The sequence below is a fragment of the Neofelis nebulosa genome, chromosome 9, assembly GCF_028018385.1.
Source record: "Neofelis nebulosa isolate mNeoNeb1 chromosome 9, mNeoNeb1.pri, whole genome shotgun sequence".
In the NCBI taxonomy this organism is placed as follows: Eukaryota; Metazoa; Chordata; class Mammalia; order Carnivora; family Felidae; genus Neofelis; species Neofelis nebulosa.
In genome coordinates this window covers 82794677-82814977 of record NC_080790.1, presented here as the reverse complement: position 1 = coordinate 82814977, position 20301 = coordinate 82794677, and the positions used below count along the sequence as shown (strand labels likewise).

Below are 20301 nucleotides of genomic sequence, written 5' to 3'. Positions count from 1 at the left end.
CGCACACCGCTACTCTATCTGAGGTCCCTACCAGTGCCTCATAGCACGTTTCACATCTAACTCACTGTCTCTATTATTTGTGACCTTGTTTCTTAACCAGCTATGCCTACTAGAATGTAAGCACCCTGAGGGTAGGATTTTGTTCTGTTTTGTTCACTGTTGTACTTTCATTGTCTACAAGAAAGCCTGACATGTGGTAGATTCATTTTCACTTATATTGATGAATGAATGAAAGAATGAATGAATGACTTAGCTCTGCACATTGACGGTCCTTATACTTGATTTCAGTATTCTTCATCCCTTCCATTTGACAATGTTTTATCTTACTTGCCCCACCTCTTATGCAACCGGTTATAGTTTTCTCAACCATCTGTGTTTTGTCTCATCAGGCCCTAGCCATGAATATGTAGGTTGTTGACATTAAGACAACTTACCTGTCCTGGATCTTTCTAAGGGTACGTGGGGAGCTGACTCAGCCAATAGGACTTCACAATATGGAGACCTGAAGCAAAGTGTTTCTCACCCTTGATGAAGTGAGGGTTCGGAACATAGGAATGAGCACATCAGAGAAAGCTGAAGTCTAAATCACGAATCAACCACCCCCTGGGCTGCTGCACACAAGGAAGGACCCAAAAAAGGGATTTACAAAGAAGCTTAGACGACTGCTCCAATTCATGGCTTGCATTTGGGCTAATAAGTGGGCTGGAAAGAGCGTTGATATTATAACCCTTCTCCTTCAAACACAGACGAAATAGCCACTGGCCCTAGATATGAGAAAGGGGCCTCATGAATCAGATCGAGAGATGGCTGGGTCAGTGGACTGCATACCCGGCTATGCACCAGAGTCCCATGGGCATTCTAGAGCCCTCCTTTCTGAGCAGAATCTCCACAGATGATGCCTGGAAATCTGTATGTTTAAAGAGCTACCAACTGCTCCTCAGAATAACAGCCACTAACCAACAAGCCCAGAATTTTCCCAGAGCAGTTTTAAGTGGAAGTACTCTGGGTTGTCTGTTTGGGAGGGTGCATTATTTACTGGACAGAAATTGGGAATACTAGAGGTTCTGCAATACCCAGGGCCGCACTAAACGACAAAATGTCCTCCATCCTACAAAACTTGAAAATATCCCACCAGACAAGAAAGTAGGTAAAATCTAAGCCCAGAGCCTAATTCTGTTTTTCATAGAAACACATAGCATTTTTTGTGTCATTTTCATATGTGTTGAATTTTTTGGAAATGCAGCTACCACAAAAGTTGAGGTGAAGTAGAACTTTATGTTGGGGGGAACTTTAAAAAAGATTTTTCACCGCTGGGGAAAATCACATCATCGAAGGCAATGCCACTAATGATATTGGAATCTCCAGGGAGACACAGACTGCTTCCATCTACATTTGCACCTGCCACTTTACAGACATGTCTGTGTGTTACTGCAAGCACCTGTTTCTTTGTGTCTTCCAGCTCAGTCATACTCATGTACATACACATTGAATTGAATGTGGAATCACTTTTATTTCTCCCTCACATCATGGTTAGGGTAGCATAGTTCAATTTTTAATACCACGCGCAGGTAGGATATGTTCTCGGTAAATTTCGTTATAGAATAGTAAAGGGGATTTATAAAATATTTTTTAAGAAAGAGAGCATTAAGTCCTTGGAAGGTAAGAACCACTGATCTACTTCTGTCCCCCTCGCTCTGACGCTCCCCTACTCTCTCTCTCTTTCTCTCTCAAAAAAAAAATTAATAAATGTTAAAAAAAAATAAAGCCACTGATCTAAATCATCTAATTCATGTCTCAAAACAAAGCTAACAGTTGGAGATGACAACACCATTGTCTTTGACTTGTCCTCATTGTCTATGTGTTCACCCTTGACTTTATCCCATTCCTTGTCCACAGTTGGTGACCTATTCAATGGCAAGTCTTCTAGGAAAACCATTTCTAATTCCAAGTTTTGCAGCATCCAGAGCATCACAAAAGAGGTCTTTTTTCATGCGCATCCCCGCCCCTCCAGAGATCTTTTCAGCTTTCCTCAGCTTTCCTTTTGAAACACGGATAATTTGAGTTTTGTCTTTAGAACTTGTTTTTTTTATTAACACAAGCCCTGCTTTGAAATATTACACCCAAGACTGTGACAAAGGCTTGACCCAACCAGCTTGGCTGACACTCCTGAACCATAAGTACTACAGTGGGGCTGAGAGTTCTTAAAGTTTTGTGCTTCCCTTTTTAAACATCTCCCTTATTCTCATGTCTCACCTGTGTGTCACATTGTCATTTCAGGCTGCTAAATGTGACTTAATTCTAACTCACCTTTGTGACTGCCCTCAACCCATGTCAGAAACTCTTCCCTTCACTTTCTCCGGAAGCCCTCAGTCCAAGAAACTATATGGTTACAAAGACTTGTGATCAAGGGGAAAGAAAAACATTGTTTGTGCCAAACTAAATCCTAGTACAGAATTAGTCTTCATGGAGAGACGATGAAGTCACAAGAGTAAATCCTCTACTGTGGTTTTCCTACCAAGTTGTTCTTCAGGGAGAACACAGCACATGCTAAGTGATCAATGGGTTCTAGATAGTTGGGTAGTAGCTGAGAAAGAGCCTCCAGGAGATCCCCTTAGCCAATAGTCTACAGAGCTATGAGGGTGGCCACTCTGCTGTCTCTTGCATTATCCTTGTCAAACCCTTCCTTGGCTCAAATAGTGCAGGCAGCATCTGAGGGCTCTACTGAGATGACCTCACTCAAAAACCTTCCCTTCTTCTCCCTCCCCTTTTGCAACCTCTCCCCCAATTTCCTCTCCCTGTTATTCTCCATCTTCCACTACAGTTTCTTCCAAATCCCCTTCCTTGCTCTCCATCAACCAAGAAGGATCCACCTAAGACACTCTACTCATTTCTCTATTTCCTTGGAATTGTATTAGTGTACACTATTTTAAACCATAACATTTTATTATTGCATGTGTGTAAAGCATATATGTGAAGTATTTCCCCTGATCCTTTCATTGACCACTGATTCTGGTAAATGTACTTTTGCTGTAGTCAAATTTTCTTTGAGCATGGAACTCTGGGAATACTTCATTCCAAAGAAGCTAAATGTATTTATAAGAAAACTCAGCTTGCTTCTCAAAGTTGGCTTCATAATGCTGTTTCCAAAAAGATAAAAAAAAATACAACTTCCCATGAAATAAGGGTAGCATGGTACATCTGTGGTTAAATGTCTTTGACCAATCTTTGACATTATATTATATCATCCTTTGAATCAACCCACCTTGGATTGGGACCCAATGTCACCTTAAGGAAATAGACTAAATATATTTGTATATTTAACTCAAGGCTGCATTTGATCTTTATCCATTTATATAGATGCCTTTGGGTTGGTATCTACTCAGTACATAGTATACCCCTATTTCTTAGGAAAATAAGCCAAACTCCCTGACCCCCACTTCCAGTCCATAGGTGTGGGTCTAGGGACACTTGGATGGTTGGGCTGAGAATATTCACTAGACCCAAAGTTGGGACATTTACATGCTCTCTCCCAAGAACTTTGCATCAAGCCTGAAATACATGGAGCTAATTCCTACATGTCATGGATGGAGTCAAAATGAAAGTATTGTTCTTCTTTGGACTCCATTTGGGAGGGTGGCCATGTTTTCTTCCATGTGAAGCAGAGAAGAAAAGAAAGCCAGTTTTCAGAGAAAGAGAGAAGCAAGAAGTGGAGACAAAAAATGAAAAGAGATTCAGATTCTGACAGACAACCCCCTAGGCTGATTCAGCCCTTCTGGGAGCCAGGCTGCTTCCTTGTCCTTGTTCCCAGAGGCACTTCTGAACGGTGACTAAATTTCTTCCTTTCTGCTTGAGCAGGTTTATCTCCTTTAAACATGCCCTTGACTCTTGCCATTGCCAATTCTTATTGCTTACAATCATCAAAATCTAGCTGAGAGCCCTCATTCTTATCAGATTTTTTTCATAGATCCTTAGATTCCATTGTTTTTCCAAGAGTTAGCTCTTCTCTATTTCATGTCCACTCATTCATTATTGTGTGCACGCACGCATGCGCACACGTGTGTGTGTGTGTGTGTGTGTGTGTCAAACACACACACAGATTGCCAAAGGGATAAAGTATTATTATTTACTGATAGCACATTTTCTTCTTCCAGGAAGTACACACTGAGAAACCAAGATATCATCAGAAGTGTTCTGATCAGAAGTGATCATCAGAATGATCAAGGAATCAGACAGGAGGGTTACTCCAGTGTTTAATGGCATCACTTTTGGGGGCCTTCATCTTCACCCTGCACCAGGACCTACCAAGGGCTGTGACTTACCCAAAACCTGGGTGGGCATTGTCTCATTTGTCTGGGAGTCCTTATGTCTTTGCTATATGACAAGCTGGACTTCTTTGAAATGGACAAAGAAGAAAGAAATGGACACATCTTTTCTTTAGCTGTATAACATGAAAGCCAATCTATTGCACTAAATTGCTCCAATACCACTTATATTAATTCAGAGAGTAATCCTATGTACGGGGATTTCTATTTCTTGAATATATAACAATGTATACTCTTCCAGGATCACCCTTTGTGTCTGGTTGCCCAGTGGTTTCATACCTTTGAAGAAGAGGCATCTATTACCTTGGGAAGAGGAAGATGGAGGCTAGAACAAAGAAGGCATTGCTCATCTTTGAACTCCAGAATACAGTCTAAGGCCATGGCCAAAAAAAAAGCCTAAGTTAAAATGTCATTAATTGTAAGATGTGTAATAGAAAAGAAGAAAATGCTGCCAATTAACTATGACCTATCATCTATTGCAAGATGTATCTTAAAATATGCTGGGGAAATGGCAAGGCTTTGTTGAGAAACAAAAGGTATTTGTTTGGAACTCCTCAAGTGGACTTTGCATCTTAAGAGTCAGGGAGGAAGACTGGACCCATGAACCAAAGACTAAGCAGGGCTAGACTAAAGCAGTGGAGACCCTCTACCACACAGATGGTTAGGGAATGTCCTGAAGCTGATGGAAAGAGCCCACAGAAAGAGAAAAAGGAGAAAGCAAGAGCTTAACTCCTACAGTCACAACTGAAAGGGGGAATAGAAATCTGCGGTGAAAGGGCTGGTGGCTTCCTCCCCACTGAGGTCGCCTGGGGAGACAGCAATTCCCTCAGAGAAGGTGGGTGCAGACTGAGACCTGGTTTCCAGCTGGGCAAGGAGAATTGCAGAGCTGAGAGAGGTGCCACCAGCAGATGGAGAGAAGCTGCTGAGAGTTTCTGGCACCAGAAGACTGGAGTCCAGAAGCCTCACATCTACACCAATACCCAGAGTCATCAGTACTGGGTGACTTGATGGCCTACACCCAGGTGAGACCTGTCACACCACAATAGACACGTGGTAGACAAAACACAGCAGGGACCCAAGGACAGGGCTACCACCATTGACAAAACAGAATGAGACATCTCACCAGGGCCAGATTGGGTTGGGCCCCCTCCACAATGCTGGCATGGGAACCAATCCCTAGAGGATGCTAGATCTACCTTAGGGAGAGGACCAGAGAAAAGCAAGAGGGAGAGACCCTGAAAGGCTATTTACGAAGAGTTACTGAGATTGAACACAAACTATGACAGAGATAATAACATCTGTATTTGGCTAAAAACCTTGACTTGTACTGAACATACTAGAACTCCTCTTACATTTAGTCATTCAATAAACAGTGACTGAGCACATACTATATACCAGGCAGTGTTCTAGGTACTTGGGATGTATCTGGGAACAAATCACACAAAATCCCTACCCACATGGAGCTTACATTCTACATGGTGTAGACAGACAATAAAGAGTAAACATAATAAAGAAGGAAATAATATAGTACGTGAGAAAGTGAATGTGGAAAATGTCTGCCTCAAGAAGACTGAGCCTGAGAGCAAGACTGTGGTTTGCTACATGATATATATTTCCCATCTGAGCCCCTATACTTATCGTATGCCAGTGGTGTCATAACACAAGTTAGACCCTACTCTCAAGAAATTGACAATCCAACCTGTGAGTTTATACAGTGAGCTTCATGGGAGCAGGAATTATGCCCTTTCCTCATTTAATGAATATTTACCAAGCACCCAGTAAAATATATGCTAAGTTCTGGGCACTCCCACAACACAAATACAACACACAGATATGCACAACACACAAAATACAAAACGCACACAGCAAACACAATACACATGTAACATACACACTCACACACAACACTCACCAACACACACAGCACACGAAAAACAGGCACATGACACAGCCATACCACATACACACAACACATAAAAACACACATCCATACAACACACATACACAAAAGCATACAACAAACATAACACACACTCACATAACACCCACATCAAAGTCTCTGTGCTGAAGTATTTTAACATGAAGGACCCCATGACAGAGATGAAGGCTGATCTAATCAAATTAAGCACGTGAAAGTCAGTGAGACCTGAAAGCATTGAGACCTCAGAGGGAAACTCCAATTGAGCTAGTTCAAGACAAAACTATTTGTCCACCTGAGTTCCCGAAACAGCCATTACAGAGTCCCATGAAGGGATTTCTGGCCATGAGAATGAGTTATAACTAAAATCCACCTGCATAGCTAAGAGCTAATGGTCTGCACTTGTTATGTAATGCCCATTAAGACTCCAAACTCTGCCCCTGCCAGGCTGAGAAGGCCATTGGCACCAGATGTACCTTACATCTTTCTCAACACCTGGAGCTTACACAAACATTACAATCGCACTGTGAAATTGTGTCATTGGGATTTCAGTTCCAGAAGTTAATCTGATGCAGTTAAGTTCAGAACAATAACTCACCGACTACACACAATTTATTTTCTAATTTTCAACAGAAAATTAGAAAAGGGAAACCCTCCTTAGACAAAGGCATGTTTTTAAAATACAGTAAGGAGTTTGTTTCAAGGTATGCTTGAGTTATTGGAAACAAGGTTCAACCTAACTTGAGCATAAGGTTACTGTTTTTACCATTACCCTCTGACAAATGTTTTCTTTGCTTCCAGAATTGTATGTTTATTTGGAGCAATATTCATTTATATATCTTTTCTTGATACTTTGCAAAACATTCTTTACCATGCCAGAGGACTGATTTTGGTGGAAAACTCTCAGGAGGTAGCAGCTTTAGCACTCCTCCAAAGTCTTAATAAGTGAGGATATAACTTTTGAAACTCAAGTGCTCGGAACAAAATAAATATTTTCTGCCCAGCAGTGTCCCCCACCCACAAACGCCATTTCTGAGAAGCCCATATGACACATCCCCAAGGGGCCATACAGACTTGGACACACATTTAAATAAGCAATAAGCTGTCTTGAGTCCTTGAGTTACAAGGTGAGATTAACCTACTGATAAAAATAACATGCCAGAAGAAACATGCCAGGAACGTGCCAGAAGAAAGATAGGATAGAGACCCAAAGGCAGCAATCTGAGTACAGAAGTAACTGAAGAGAGATGTTGGAGGCTGTTTAATGATCTGAGAAGTCAGAGATAACTAACAGTAATATACGCAATCACTTGATTTTGTGATGTCAACAAGAGAGCTAAGCAAGAAACGTCCATGCACGACAATGCCACAAACAGCATTAACTCACAGGAGAGGCCAAGGTGCCTCCAGCTCTATTTCCAAATATTCTTCATCAGTCTCATGCCCCCTCTGTCACCTTTCCAGAATGGCAAACACACAGATAAAAGTGTTTATTGTGATACTTGGCATATGGTAGGTGCTTGGCATTGTTATTTGTGGTCCCCCAAAGGTGGGCAGAGAAAGTATTAGGATTTCAAGTGTAGAGTAAGGACCTCTTCCCCATCCCAAATTGGACATGTGGTGTGATGAGAAAACATGTGGATATGGGACGACACTGCCCAACATTTAAAACCAAGATGTTAAAACTAAGACTTGTTAACATTTACTTTGTCACGCTCCTAAGATTCATAGGGAAAGAAGCATAACCTTTTTAAAGACTTTTTAAAGATTTTTTAAGCCATTTTGAGGGTGTTTTTTTTTAAACCTTTTTAAAGGTTTAAACCTTTTTTTAAAGGTTTTTTTTTTCCTTCCCCACTTATCACTAGATTCTTTCAAACTGGGTCAAACACATATTGCAGTGGGATAATAAATTAACATGAGAACAGTAAGAAGCAGAACTAAGAAACTATAGATGTGCAAATTTTATTTAGAAAAATGTAGCCTGATCGTGAGCACATTAGGATCAAGTGTCGGAAGTCTGCTGCCATGATTTCCCGATTTGCCCGATTTGTTTCTTCCACTGTGCAAAAGGGACAAAAAAAGCAAACCCAGAGGTTTTGGGGACAATGTCCTTCCTCCTCATTTTATTTTATTTATTTTATTTTATTTTTATTTTTATTTTCATTTTATCTTTTTGTATCCTCCAATGCGCCGAACCCAGTGCAGAGAACTCATTAAATACTTTTTGATGCTTTAAAGTCAGACTCACACAAAGTGATCTCAACTATAGGAGTACTGATGTCTCAGAGGCTGACTCACTAGCAGCACTTAGACTTTCTTATTAATAAAATTCCCCAAATACACTAAAGAGCATTCGGATGCAGTAAAATTAATCCAGAAACATCATTTGCAGAAGTATGTTGCCCATTTATTCCAAAATCTGCCTTACTTTTAAAGTTTGTTTTTGTATTTTGAAAAGAAGAACAAAAAGAAAAGCAGTTGCCATATTTACTTAAGAGTCAATATGGCCCCAAATTGTTAAGTAAAGACTGTGCAAACCATCAAACCTCTTAATGGCTGCACCTAATCTTCTCATATTCAGAGTTTCACTGTTACTACTTTAGACAAGATCCTGTGTGTGGGGGAGGAGGGGGAAGTTCTTAAGTGTTTTCCTCAGGAGAACTGGGGAAGAACAAAGGAAGCTTTAGCAGTTCGAGAAAAGGCAATTAGAAGAGTCTGAACCACCAAATGCAATACACTTACCTTGCCAGTGCAAAACTGGGTAACCTATGTGGGCTTCTTTTCCACCTTATCAAAAAGGATGGTTAGACCAAAACACACTTTTCTTCTGAACCATCCACGTTAGCTGAATAAATAGTACTAGGCAAGTCCCTACTCACTCTTTGCTTCAACGTTGGCAGTCAAAGTCTGCCACACAGGGGCCCCCACTGCGGCTGGGATGAGGCCAGACCACTCCATTGGGATCCTACACCCGCCCGGGTCTCCCTGGACTCTAGCTTTTGCAAGTGTTTGCCTCCTCGCCAACTTCCCCAGTCGCTACCTCTTTCCTTCCACAGAGAAAGTCACTCTTCCTCCTCCAGCTCATGCCTTCCTCCCCACTCCTCCAGCCAGGGGGGATTCTCTCCCCTCCTCTGAACCCTTGGCCTCACCTCCCCCTCTCTGATGGCACTGGCAACCCCAACTTCATTCTGGACGAGTTCTTCACTGCCCTGATACTCAAGTTCTTAAAAGTAGGCTCTTTCTCTGACTATAGCTTGAACAGAGCAGACATGTGAATCTTTGCCAAATAAGTACACAGTGGCTACATTTACACGACTAATGCCCACCATGCCTTAGAAAATTCCACCCACACTGATGGGATGGAGAGCCTTTGGTAACTTCTAAGGACAAGGTTTTCTGGGAAATGGATGTAAATTCCCCCAGCAGGCAGGATGTGGCAATCGCTCTGGACAGCCTTGCTCCAGCCAGCTTCTTGTTTGCTCAGGTAATTTACTGAATTTATGGCTGTCTACATCCCAGATCACTGGTTCTCAACCCACATTATACCAGTGGCATGGTATAATCACCTCTCAAGCTTTTAAAAATCCCTGTGCTGATGCTGTGTCCCAGACCAATCACATGAGAACTTCTGATGGTGGGACCCAGGCATCAGCATGTTTTAAAGCTTCCCAGGTGATTCAGATACACAGCCAGGATTGACGACCACTGGCCTAGACCATAGAGGATGATCCTATTCAGCAGACATATATCCAATTTGTACAGAACTGCATGGTTTGCTAACACAGCAAAACCTGTTTTCTACATGGACCCAGCCTACTGTGGCCAGGCAAAGAAAGAGAGTTGAGCCTCAGGGACTTAGTCACACACAGCAGGTTTCCCTAGAACAGTAATTTATAATCTGGACATCAATACATCAGTTCCAGACCAAAGGAAGTACCTGTCTCCACCACCCCTCCCCGTAGCATTTTTCACTTTCCTGTGGATGTAGTTTCTGTACACTTGTCACACTGTCATACCAAAGTTACTAAAGGTTTCAACTGGGAAAAAGAAGTTTAGAACTCTAATCTTGCTGTTAAATAAAACTCAGAATTTGAGGTTGATGATAAATATTCGAGCATGGTGAATGATGTTGGGTGTAATTTCCCACGTTATTACAATAGCAAAAATGGAACCGCCCCTTCTCCTTACGAGTCAGCTCAGTAACCCACCATATTAATCTAGAGAAATGCTTAAATCTTGAGGGAAACTTATTAAAAAGAGGTAGTCGTGGTAAGTTCACATGAGATTTTTCAAGTCAACTAAGTCTAAGTACACGTTCTATCACCAGTGATTATAACCACGTATTTTCCTTCTAGGAAAGAAATCCCTCGAATCTTTGCATTGCCAGCTACATTATATGTATAGGTACATGAATATCAATATGATTGGCGTATAACATTGTGTAAGTTTAAGGTGCACAAGGTGTGGATCTGATGCATTTATATATTGCAAAATGACTACCACCATAGCATAAGCTAACACCCCCAACCCATCACATAATTACCACTTCTTTTTTTATGGTTAGAACATTTAAGATCTGCTCTTAGCAAATTTCAAATGCATGATATTAGCTCTAATAGCCATGCTGTACATTAGATCCCAATGTGTTAATCTCACAACCGGAAGTTTTTATCCTTTGATCAAAATCTATTTCCCTTTAAGAACAACACTCCTCCACTCTGTTGATCTGAGTTTAGCTTTTGTAGACTTCACATGTAAGTGATGTCATATAGCATTTCTCTTTCTCTGTCTGGCTTATTTCACTTAGCCTAATGCCCTAAAGCTTCATCCATGTTGTTGCAAAAGGCAAGATTTCCTTCTTTTCTCGTGGCTGAATATTATCTCATTGCATATATATACCACATATTCTTTATCCATTCACCTGCTGACAAATATTTAGGTTGTGCCCGTATCTTGGCTATTGTGAATAATGCTGTAGTAAACATGGGGGTGCAGATATCTCCTCAAGATCCTGTTTCTACTTCCTTCAGATATACACCCAGATGTGGGATGACTCAATCACATGGTAGTTCTCCTTTAAATTTTTGAGGAACCTCCATACCGTGTTCAGTAGTAACCATAACCAATTTACATTCCCTCCAACAGTACACAAGTCTTCCCTTTTCTCTACAATCTTGCCAACACTTGTTATCAGTTGTTGTTTTTTTGATATACAGATTATTCTTTAATGGACAGATGATACTATTTGTGAAATCAGGTTTTTCCCACCTACTTCAGGCAGGGTCTGTTTAATCATTCCAGATAAATATCTATCAAGTTAATTTGTACCTTATTATTATGTATATTTCATCTAGATTGATTTTAGTTTAAAAATTTTCTACTGACTATTTCAGAGTGTGGAAAATAACCCTTGCACATGATACCTTTTTAAAAAACTAGCTTACAGATAACATGTGCCAATTTGGGTGATAAATCCATATCAGAGGAGGAAAGAGGGAACCTTAATCATGTGCTTCATGTGAACAAACTTTGAAAAACATCAACACTCATAAAAATGTGACTACTTCAACTATACCTTAAGAAGAATGATTCCAGGGGCGCCTGGGTGGCTTAGTTGGTTGAGCGTCCGACTTCAGCTCAGGTCACGATCTCGCAGTTTGTGAGTTTGAGCCCCGCGTCAGGCTCTGTGCTGACAGCTCGGAGCCTGGAGCCTGCTTCAGTTTCTGTGTCTCCCTCTCTCTGCCCCTTCCCCACTCATACTCTGTCTCTCTCTGTCTCTCAAAAACATTAAAAAAATTTTTAAAAAAATAAGAAGAAGAATATTCCATAAACCAGTGCTTCCCTTCTTCAAGTTCTCTTACCATTTCAGTACAACAAAATACAAAGAATGTTGGGATTCCAGCAGACATGTGTTTATATCTGGACTCCTGTTAATCATTCACTACATCTTGAGAAACTACTTGCTGTCTCTGGGTCTCTGTCTCCTTCAGGAAAAATTAAAAATAATAAAATCCATGTAAGGAACACAAGTAATATCTGAGAAGCACCCAGAAATCATGGGAGGAGACCGACAGGGGCAGGGGAGGAGGGTGCTACATTGTTGGTATTTCCAGAAGAGTGTGGCGGCTAGTCAGCCTACAACAAAGAGATCAAGAGGTGGGCAAATGAAATCACAGACAACAAAAGACCTAACAAAAGATAACAAAAGAAAAGTTGCCTGAGGATTTCCAGTCAAGTTCTACCCTCTCACTAACTCCGGGAATAGAGTTAGGGTAACCACATCAGTTTTTTGGGGGGGGTGCACTCATGGCTTTGGAATGTGTTGGTTTTGTGACCCATGTTGGAATATGCTGTCGGCAAAATTGACTGAGTGGCTACGGTCATCAAAAGTAACACTGCTTACCTCAACCAAGAAAGGGCTCACTGTCAAGAGGTTTGGTATCTTTAGAAACAAGACGGGATAATTTATAAGCATGGCTGTGTCCAATAATACCCCTTCAAACTATAAAAAGAGGCAGACATCCACAAAAGACGCACACATGCCATCACCTAGTTAATGCTAGAACAATGTCATTATTCATTCATTGAGCCCGAGAATGTCTGAAGGCTTCAGACATCAAACTTGCTAAATTCCTTTCTGAAATTTCAGTCTTTAAAGCAAATAATGCCATTGTTATGGACTGATTGAACATAGATATAAGAAAACTAAAAAGCCTAAAAATCTAGGAATCCTAAGATATTTATTTCAACTATGTTTAACAAGTATGTTTAGACACATTTCAAATTTTACAAATAATGTTTCTGGACTTTTTTTGTTTTGCTTTTTGGTATATATCCCTTTTGCTGCCTTTTTTACCCATCATTATCACTTGATAGTCCCTTCCCCAAGTTGCTTTCAACTGGACAGTTCTGTCTGGGTTGGTTGAGCACCTAGAATTCACCTGAGGAGTCCCTTCCTCTCAGAAGGAAACCCTGCCCTCTTTTCCCAGGACCAGGAGGAGAAGCTTCCTGAGCTTATGAAACTGACCTACAGCCTTCCAATTTCCTATCCAGATGTTCTATGTCCATGGAAGCCTGCATCCCTTAACACCTTTTCAGGGCCAAAGTTCATGGAGTCTTCATTCCAGGTGCCCCTCCATGCACATACATTAATCCCCACTCTGCTCTGGCCACAAATGACCAGTTGTGCCATGCAGACAGGCCTGAGTGCCCCCCCCCTCCAATCATCAATACTTTGTCTTGTTCTCTTATGTTTCTTTACAAGATGGAGGCTCTTCTCAACTTGGAGCCTTATCATCAGGTACCCAAGGGCACGGTCCATCCATACCCCTTCTGCAGAGCCCTCCCAGCATCGCAAACTCATGAGCAAAGTAGCCCCATAAGAATGGAACCGAAGGACCAGGGTGGAAAAGCAGGCATAGTAGAGGGAAAACCTCTCTTCAGGGTCTTCCCCAGATAATAAAACTTAGGTATTTGCTTTATTATGGAGTACAGAAAGCCATGGTCTCAGTGCTCAGGGGACAGTCCCAGCTCCACCCCTTACTCACTCAGTGGTCTTAAGGAAAGCTCTCTATTCTTCACCTCTAAAGTTAGAATGATAACCCTACCTGCACCTCCAGAGAAGGATGTGGGAGAAGCAGATACATGGCCCACACCATGAGGTCAGAGTTTTTATCTGGAAGCTGAAAGGTGCAGGGCCTTTTTGCTGTTCCTTTCCTGCCTTCCTTTTGGTTATTGACATTTGATTCTCTAGAAGCCAGACTGTAAACTGCTGCACATTTTCTAAAGCTTTCTATTTTCCCTCCCACTTCCTCTTCCTTTTCCTCCTGGGGGCACCCAGTACAGTGGTTGGCCCAGACTGGAAATGCAACAGTGATTTGTGAAAACAACCAGTTAATTCAGCGAGGTGTGAGATAATGAAGGAGAAAGTCCTTATAAGCTGAGTTTTACTTCTGGGAGAGGTAGAATGTATTTTTGTGGAACATCTCCATGGCATTGTTTGGGCAAAGCTTTTGTCACTTGTCACACACACGGGAATTCAGGGCTGGGCAAAAGAGTGAAGTATCTTGGGTGCCAACGCTCTCCACATGTCAGCCATGTCACTGTCTCTTGTGGCAAATGCAACGACTTCTGCCCATGACATCCACTATCCAGATGAGCTATTATGGTCTACAGCGTAAGACTTTATAGACTCTGTCACCATCTTTCCAGCCCATGACTGAAGGCTACCTGAAATCCAATCGTCCAATTCCTTGGGGGTCGCAACAGAACAAAGAGGCAGAGAAAAGTTGAATCAGCTCTACTTGAGCTGAGACATCTGTTTTCTCTTGCCCTCCATGCTTTTTGTTCGCAGGCCTTCAGACCTGGGCTAGAATCTACACCTTTGGCTCTACAGCTCTTAGGCCTTAAAACTATGCCACCTGCTTTCCTGGGCCTACAGCTTGTTGACGGCAGATGACAGTACTTCTCAGCCTCCATAACCATGTGAGCCAATACTTTATAACCTCTCTCGCTCTCGCTCTCTCAGGATCCCAATTACATGCCCAATTTTATATATAAAACCAATAGGAGATTGATATACGTATCTCCTGCTGGCCCTGTTTCTCTAAAGAACCCTGACTAATACAGTGTGGGAAAGGTGGAAAAAAACTATTAACCCTCGTTTAGCTACTTGTTGGTGAGAGTGAGGGAAAGAGGTGTCCGAGAAAAGGAAAGAGAGGAAAGACTTCACTTCACTAGATACCCCTTTTAAATTGTGTGTTATCTATTCAAAAGTACACAAACTATATGTTATTTGTTGAAAAAAAATCTAATTCCAAAATCTTACTGAAAAGTTCAACAGAAAATTGTATAAAATACTATTTTAAATTATATTCTTATCCCCATCTTATAACTGGAACAACTAAACGAAGAGAAGATAGGTCAGTTGCCAGGAGAAAACAAAGCCGGGCCTCCTCTCCCAAGCTAGTACTTGCCTTACTTCATTCCAGCTTCCTTGGAGACATTTCTTGGACATTCCTGGTGCAGAACTAGGGGCCCAATGGATAGAACGTTTAGGGAAAGTGTCCCCACATATTAAACACTCAATGTGTCTAGGCCGAGATGATAAATTGGATGATCCTGCTAGGGAATGTCAGCCTGAAAATCAACTCCAGGTACCATTTCACAATGGCCCACATAGAATCAGAGAGAACAGGGCAGAGCACCCCACCTCCCCACAATCCCCAAGTGAGGGGATGAACTGGCTGAGTTTCCAGGCCCGACACCTTCAAATGTAGCACGGGACTCATAGCACTTTTGGACAAGGAATCCATCACATCAGCACTCAACTGTCCAGACCACTGTAGCATGGAGGCTAGGAAGTTCAATGGACTTGATATAGATTGATGGGGATCTCCCATCACTAGCTCATCTCATCACCTTTGAGCCACTTGCCGAACTTCTCAGAGTCTGAGTTGGTTTGGTCCCTGAGCATGTATAATGATGCCAATTTTGCAATGTTATGAAAAAGATGAGATATAATGATGTAAGAATGCAGATCAGTGTGTGTTCCTTAGTGGGAACTCAGTAAACGGTGGCTATGTAGCCAACTGGACAGCACAAACATCATCGGTGGGTCAGCAGTCCCAAATCCACGTGCCATTCATCGTCTCTAGGGTTCAGTCAATCCTACCCTCACCAACCTGTGGGTTCTAAGTAAGACTGCATCATGAATCCCAGCTGTGCACTGACTTTGAGCAAATCACTTCTCTGTCCTTCAGCTTCTTAATCTGCAGAATAAGATCATAACAGTGACTACCTTATACACAAAGCACTTAGAACTAGATCTCACGTATAGTTAAGTGCTTTATGAAGTATTAGCCCTCATTATTATTTATTTGGCACCGAGTTCAGAGCGTTGCTAAGCATCAGTTTGGTTCTGATGTTGATAGCCTAGCACCGAGCTGAGGATCAGAGTGAAACTCTGTACCCCCTGTAAAGCTTCTTATACTCACACCAAGCCCATTTGTGAGACTTACTCTTACAAATCTATGATCTCCATTTTCCTGGTTCTACCCTTGGCTTGTATTCATTTGCTTAATACCCATTAAGAGCTTTAAAGGTTTACTCAATAACAATGGAAACCAACCCAAATGAAATTAAACCATTTCCAAACTCTTCTGTGATTCCTTTCCTGGCAGAGTTGGGTAAAAATGTTCCTGGCTACCTTCTGTTGACTCGTTCAAGAAACATTTGTGGAGCCTGATACCGCGAGGTATCAGACCCCCAGACCAGGTGCTAGAGAGAGAAACGCACATAAAACAAGCCCCGCCTTTGAGAAGGGGGAAATGAGCAAAGCAAATGGACAATGACAATGCAATATAAGAAGGATGGTGCATTGTCCTACATTCAAGTGAGATAAGTAAGCAACAAAATAGAAACCATCTTCGATCTAAAGTATGTCCATATGCTGCTAGAACATACCAAATGCTAGGACTGAATCCAAGAACCAAGAAATATGTTGCAACACACACACACACACACACACACACATACACATACACACAGGCACACACGCACGTGTGCACACTCTCAACACACACACTTTCCAAGTCTAGAATTAGAACGCATTGCCAAAATTTCAGCATGCTGCTCTCCAAAAACAACATACTTTATAAGGCAAGAATATAAATAAACAAAACAGCCATCATAATAGTACCATTTTGTATTTCTTCCTTTTTTTCTAGTCAAAAAACTTTCCTCTGTCTCATCTCTCCATGTTCCCAATACAATCATATGGTGGGATGAAAAGTCAGTCCTTACTTTTGAACTTTATAGACAAAACGGAGGGGCTGCTGGGTGACTCAATCGGTTGAGCGTCTGATTTCAGCTTAGGCCATGAACTCGCGTTTCACATGTTCAAGCCCCCGCATTGGGGTCTGTGCTGACAGCTCAGAGCCCAGAGTCTGCTTTGGATTCTGTGTCTCCTTCTCTCTCTGTCCCTCCCCTGCTTGCACTCTGTCTCTTTCTCCCTCTCAAAAATAAATAAAGATTAAAAAAAAATTTTTTAATTTATAGACAAAAAGGAAGTAAAATCATAAAGACTGAGTTTTGCCCTGGGTTGTTCAAATGGTGGCAATTCAGAGCAAAAGCCTCTGATTCCCCACATCTCAGTCTACCTTCTGAGTGACATCAAATGAGGTCAAAGTCCCCAGAAATTAGGTTGGCATAAGTTACTGTAAGAAATGATTGCTTTGATAACCAAAAAGACAAGAAGAGACTGAACCCAAAGGGGCAGAATAGGAAGCCAAAAGGACTTACAAAGGGTTTTCTTAAAGCAAATCAAGACCACAAAATAGCCTTTGCCAGTTATTAGATTAGCAAGTGCATTTAAAAAAAAAAAAAAAAGGCAAACCCCAGTGTTAGTGAAAGTGTGGGGGAAATGGTATCTGTACAGAACTGGAGGGCATATACATGAATAGCACCTTCCTAGATTAATTTCGTAGCAAGGACCAAGAGCTTCAAAAATGCTCATGCCCTTTGACCCCATGGTGTTCCCTCTGGGGAAGACAGTCCAAGGAAACAATCAGGAAGAGATAGAAAGGTTAGTGAGTACATCAGTCTTGTAAGGTTAATAATAAAAAAGAAAACAATCAAATATCTACCAACATGATTTCTAAATTCTGTATATAATGTGATCAAACAGCTTTTGTAGAAAGAAATTCATTAGCATGGCGAGATGATCACAATATATTCCCAAAAGGGAAAAGCAGGTAATAAACCAGCAGGTACAGTACAAGGATGTTTTTCTTTTAAATGCAAATGCAATCGGGGAAAAAACATATGCACCAAAATGTTAACAGCATTATTCACACAGTGACAGGTTTTTATCTTTCATCTTTTTTCTTGATCTATGTCCTTTATTCTGTATCTGACAGTGAGCATGGGCGATGCGTGTCGATTTGCCAATTTTGCAAGGGCACATTTTAGAAGTGAATCTCAGCCATTCCTCAACCATGCCTGGCAAGGTTTTCTCCTAAGTAAGCAAACAGGCATGTGCCCAGAAGGGGTTGAGGGATAGAAGACTAACCCCTGCATGTGGCCTTGAGAAAGGCCCTAAGTATCTCTTGAAGTTCATCACCAGGATCAAGAAGGTTTAAATCACCTCAAGAAGCACTCCCTGCTCTTTCTAGGAAGCATTATCTCCTTCCTGTCCCCAGCAGATTCACACGTTTCCAGCAAGCACAGATCCTTCCTTGGCCTCCAGCACATTTAGTGGTCTCCAGCCACCCGTGAGTGGGTCGCCTGATTCACAAACCAGCTGGTCATCAGCTGCACCTTCTGACAACATCCTTCCTCACCACAGTACCTACTAGCAGTTTGCTTAAGAGCAAAGAGTCGTGAATTGAATTGAATTGGATTGAATTGAATTGAATTGAACGGTAAACCTCATTTTGCTCTCCTCCTGGTGTTCTCATTTCTCTTTAATCTTCCAGATTCTATCCCATTTTCTTATTCTTTCCCACAACAATGCTACTGCTAGTATTATGGAAGTCAAGGACGTCCAATGAAGAAATACCGAGGGATGTTTCTAATCTCTGAGAGTGTAAGGTCTTCCTTACAGCTGTGGGTGTAACATTCGTAAGGCCTCTGAAAAAAATGGTTGCGCTTTTAAGATTACATTTTGAGCCCTTACTGGAGGAAGCTCCTGCAAGTGTTGCTAATACAATACATTATAACATTAAATGCAACCAAAGGATGTCTGTTAATAGTAATGCAAGGCCTTCAGTCAAACACTGGCCCAGGTTGTGCCCCTCTAAAACTGACAAAACTTAATGGAAAGTGATAAAACAAGTCTTAATTCTAACATCAACAACAATGTTTTTTAAAGCTTCTCATTTATAATACCCGTCCCTTAAACCTCACAATTTACCCAAACTCATGCAACTATTTACGGTTTATAAGTAGCATATATTTCCCATATCACTCATCGTTAATCTTCCAGACAGTAAAACATACCTTATCATAGGTGACCTCTTCATATGACTCACAGACACATCTCTAGGTCAAATATGGCTACAACAGAGCCATATAACTCCAAGAAATCCTTAAAAATCCTGTTTTCAACAAACAGCATAACATTATCAGTTTTATCAAATTCCATTTGCTCCTCCCAAATACTTTCTCAATGTATAAGTAAGCAAAAAGAAAAAGAGGAAAAAATACGGGAACAAAAACCAGAAGTGCAATTAATCATCTTACCATGTCCTTTCTTCATCGTAAGGACATTTGGGGATGGCTGGCCTCACAGGAGGTGGTGACTCCAAGGGTAAGCCCACAGGGCTTCTTCCCCCAAATAAGTCAGCTGAGTCGCAGTTGGTTATTAAAAACAAAAGTGCATTTTGATGTCAGCCCTGGATAGACTTGCTAATTCCTCTTTTCTCTCTCTGAAGAGCTTTGGATCTGGTTCGTGCAGCACCAGAGGGTACCTCACATCTTGTCGGCCGACCCAGTGGTACTGAGGCTAAAAGAAAGGAGAAATACTCTGAGTGATGTGTGTGTCAGAGCCTACAGGGGCTTTAATCCTCGGCAGTGACACATTTGGGGAGCTACGAACAGGAAACTCAGAGCCGGGCAGACTGCCAGAATCATTCCGAAAACGTGCCAAACCCTTACGAAATACCCACACACTTTATTTCACATTCACCTCGAACACTTCACAAGCCTGTGTCTCTGTCCTCATGTGACTTTGCGTTAGACCTAGACAAGCCTTGCCTGCATGTCCAGCCTACCACAGGTCCCGTCATGCCCTGAGTCAAGACGGGGACTGGGGTGTCCTACCCTCTCCCTTGGTTGCTGTCCTCCCAATCCTTCTTAGAACAATATCCACAAACGTGAGCCTGAAGGACCTTTCATTCAGTTCTCTTTATCTTTCAGCCCCAGCCTCTCTTTGTGCCTCTGCCACATGCCCTGGGAACACCGCCAGCCTCTCTCCTCAGCGTCCTAGAGGTGGGAGGCCCACTGATCACCCTCCAGCACAGGGTGTCTGGATGCTGGGACAGTGGCAGGCAGGGAGGGTGA

At 41.8% G+C, this 20301-nt stretch overlaps 1 protein-coding gene across 6 annotated transcripts in view; it reads right to left on the bottom strand.

Moving 5' to 3' along the window:
* The window catches only part of IL1R1 (interleukin 1 receptor type 1), a 75290-nt gene extending 55467 nt beyond the window's left edge, over positions 1-19823 (bottom strand). For 2 of the 6 annotated variants that reach the window (XM_058684541.1, XM_058684544.1), the window contains exons 1-2: positions 19483-19814; positions 19240-19337 (exon numbers count right to left, since the gene is read on the bottom strand). The gene's annotated coding sequence lies outside the window, so the exon portion shown is untranslated. Of the gene's footprint in view, positions 1-19239; positions 19338-19482 lie in introns of all 6 variants that reach the window. The other 4 variants (XM_058684540.1, XM_058684543.1, XR_009248725.1 and 1 more) reach the window with 3 other exon arrangements.
* Positions 19824-20301: the final 478 nt, after the last annotated feature.